The sequence below is a fragment of the Dreissena polymorpha genome, chromosome 8, assembly GCF_020536995.1.
Source record: "Dreissena polymorpha isolate Duluth1 chromosome 8, UMN_Dpol_1.0, whole genome shotgun sequence".
Taxonomy (NCBI): domain Eukaryota; kingdom Metazoa; phylum Mollusca; class Bivalvia; order Myida; family Dreissenidae; genus Dreissena; species Dreissena polymorpha.
In genome coordinates, this window is record NC_068362.1 from 86,421,430 (window position 1) to 86,425,797 (window position 4,368).

The window sequence follows — 4,368 nt, forward strand, 5'->3', positions numbered from 1 at the left end:
TGAAACGTATATAAATAGTACCATGTTATTAGATGTAGCTCACCCCATTAATGGTTACAAATCTATCATTTCTTTAGTTTGTATAGGGTTATCGCTAGTGGCTTTAGCTATAAGTTTAATTATCTACAGTGTGGTAGGTCAACTACGTAAAGGAATTCCAGGTATGAACGCTATGTTGCTTATGTGTTCTCTGCTTCTGGCTCAGACGGTGTACCTTATCATTAGCTTCGTGAATGTACGTCCTCAGTCCGCATCCTGTGTTGCACTCGGTATTGTTCTGCACTTTTCGTGGTTGCTAGTGATGTTTGAGATGAACGTGTGTACGTATCACATGTTTTACATGCTCGGAATGACCAGACTGGCGGCTGGGGGAACGGGGTTGATGCGTTGTTGTAAGTATCAAGTGTATGTTGCGTTATCTTCATCTCTTTGGGTTTGCACAAATGTTACGTTTTCGAAAATACTCAATAATGATACCGGTTATGGAAATGTACACTGCTATATCAATGAACAAACAATGGTTTATATAACTTTCGCGCTCCCCGTAGCATTAGTTATTATAACAAATGCACTGATGTTTGTCAAAGTGGTTATTAATATTAGACGAAGTCAAAACATCAAAAGGCATGTAGCAAATGACAGAAACGAAATTGGCATATTTGTGAAACTCTCCACCCTGACTGGCTTTACATGGGTATTCGGCTTAGTAGACTCTATAACCAATCTAACCCCGTTTGCCTATATATTTATCATATTGAACGCAAGCCAAGGAGTTTTCCTTTTCTTTGCATTTATTTGTAACAGACGAGTGCTGGGTGTTTTGAAAAAACACTTCAATCTTTCAAACACGACCGTAACTTTAAACAATACTTTTACGTCGAAAAGAGCAATACAATCCAACACAACAAACACATCAATTCTTTAGACAAATAACAGCTGAATAATTGTCATGTTCATGTTAGTAATCCCTATATTTTTAATGTTAATATGTGTGTATTGCACTTGTTGACTTTACTTTTAATAAAACCTTTGATTATTGTTTTGAACAAAAAAAGTTTTAGATTATAATAATATAATTATGTACGTATACATTGAGGAACTTGCTGGGGTTAGTCTATATGTATATTTGTATAGACAATATTTTGCATTTAAACTACAAGTTTTCATATTTCAAATTATAAAATTATGTGCATTTAAAGCGAGATTATACGATTTTGTTAAATATTTATTAATTAATATAAAATGTGTAAAACACTTATTAAACATATATTTTAATATAAATTAAAATAAAAGTTAAGATGAACATGTGTAGAAAAATGCGAAATAAGCCAGATATTTAATTCTGAAATCGAAAAAGCCTGTACAGTCGAATAAGCCAGCAGCCGTACGAATGTTATTCATGTACTGAATGAGTTCTAAATGTTTGTTTCCGTGCCTCAACACAAATATAGCCATGCATATCAAGAAGGCGTCTGACCAAACTTCAATGCGTTCGATATTTTTAATAACGCCTGAATCAGAGACAATTATCTCGCCATTTCTTATTTGGACTTTTTGCTGGGTTGATTCTCGGAATTTAGGCAAAAGGGACCTCAAATCAATAAATTCCCCTTTCCAGATTTTTTGCCTTGTCTGTAAAGGTATCTATATGTACATATTCAACCAACCTTTCTCGCTTACTTGCTCGCTTGTTCCCGGCTTGGACGATTCCTCTGGGTCAATTTCCGGTGCCGTCACTATCGGTTCCGCGCGAACGGCCCTCTGTCTCGGTTCCGCGCCCATGGCTTGAAGCACTTGCGCGACTTCCGCACGACATTTTTTTGCACGTGGTGGCATTATAAAACCATAAAAATAGTCTTGTTAATAAAAACGGAAAGCGAACAATGATATAGACAATAATTCCAATTAAAAGCAAAAAAACAATTATTCTACAATTTAAGCTTTGTTAAAATAGTCCACTTTTAATATTTTATAGTTATGTTATTCAGGAAACACCATTTCTATAATCATACAAACATGCGGTTGGTGTATCTGGAATCTAAAAACTCAAATTATATACTGTATACTAAATGTACAACGACTGACAAGATATTAAAAAGATGATCACCAAACACAGTTTCGAGAACCGTACAAACACGTGGTCGGTATATCTTGAATATAAAAACGCAAACTATTAAATACCTTACCCCAAAATAAAGATACTGAATTTCTTATACTAAATTTACATACGAATAACAAGATAAAACTGTACAAAATAAAAACACGTTCTCATTTAAAAAGAACTTCAGATATCTTTTCAACCACGTGCTTAAATGTAAAATTCGTAAAGCAGTGACTTACTCGGTTTACTGGTCAGCTCAAAAAGGAATGACTGCGAGGAAAACAAGCGGTTTATATAAGTGGACGAGTCTAAGTGACACCATGGGCTATAGCTTTTCATAAATAGGGGTTTTTGGAGTTAGAGTGGAAAATAGCCTTTGCGTTGAATAAGATAGTTTATTCTTAAGCGAATAAACATTAATGTACGATGTGAATCAAAATTTAGTTTAACGGTTCATTTTAAATTCCGGCAACGATATCTATTCATTCGACACACGTACACAAACTAAAAAGACGAATGCTTTGGTTATTGTAGGAAAATATGTACGAAATATCTTCCTCACAGTCGGCTCGGGGCGCTAATTTGTCTTTGATGCATTTTATGAAATTCGTCTTCAATGTATAATTTTTCTTGCCTATTTTGTGTTATTGTAACATATTTTATCAATATATTACAATTTAACACATAAACAAAATCGTATAATCTCGCTTTAATATTTTGTGTAAGACGTTGGTAAAGTAACTCGTGATTACGAGTTATGATACTCAACGGTTTTTTTGTTACCAACACAAGCGGTAGTTAAATTATAAATCAAATTATGCGATAGCTTTCCATTATGTTCGGAGTATTGAAGTAGAATGTACAAAATGTTTTTGTTTTAAATTCCAGTAGTTGTGAATAATAACAAATTAGTCTTGATATACGTAAACGGTATTGTAACCAACGGAAACTTCTTGCCAATAAGACATAACAAAGGTAATGATGTTTCGCAAATTTTAATAACATACCACCACTTTCTTCCATGAAGCTCCATAACTACCTTATTATATAACGACAAATTATATATGTTCTATATGTATACTAATTTAAAGATCATTACATATTGATGCAAGTACTACAGTGTAAAAAGTACAAAATATTACAGGTTGATTTTGGAAAATAATCCAACTACAAACAATTGGTGTTCTCAAGTAAAAATGCTCCTTTATTTCTGAGTCTGACATGCTATGTAAATGTAAAGCGTTGAAAACGTGAAACTGTTACATTCGATTGTAAACCAACAATCTGTACATATCTTTAATTTTGATTCAGTGAGTCGGGCATTGTTTTATAATTGTATTAAGTCCGTTGAAATGCCATAATATTTGAGCTAAGTGAACCGATCACAGATTTTACAATATTACAAAGTTTAGTCCATCATTTGATAGATCTCATTATGGAAACAGACCGATAGAAAACTCGTGAAGCCAGCCTAGTTAAAACCCGAAAATGCTTTTAATGCAAGCAGTTAGAAATATGTGCGTCTATAATTTTGTCACTTCTTTACATTTAAGATAAGAAAACACAAATCTTATATGAATATTTATATCTGCGAAAGTATCATTCAATACTAAATGCTATACTTTTTAGAGGTTTATACTGCGATAAACGGGTTTATTTTGTTCATGGGTCTATATATTGCGAAGTCGACATGCTGTTTATGTGTAGTAATAATTGTCCATCTTTTAATTTATTTATCCATTATAAATGATAAATTATTTTCATTTAATTTAACAAATACCTTTATTTTCTACGTGTGTCTGGTATATTCATGTAAATGTACACTTACGTACATTATTTATGCCGAATACTGTCTCTTAGTACAACTTATGTTAACATGCAAACCATATATCATGTGAAAAAGTCGACATTTTTTACTATTAGGTGTGATATATATACTTATATTACCACGTAATGCTTTATTTATTATAAAATTATAATTTAGTTACGTGGTTTAATACGTCTACAAATTAACCTCAGTTATAAAATACCAAACAGGGAGAATTTAGAAAATAATTAAACTGTAGAAACATTATAATGAGATATATTATTTCACCATCCAGTTATTTTTTGGAAAATCTACCAACTTGTGTCAAATTGTATTTTATATATGTATGTATAGAACATTTTCAAAATATTTGAGTCGTATATTGTTCGCAAGTTTTAAAATGTAGTACGTATTGTTATAATGAATACTGTACAATATATATGTCTAATCTGTTCATTGT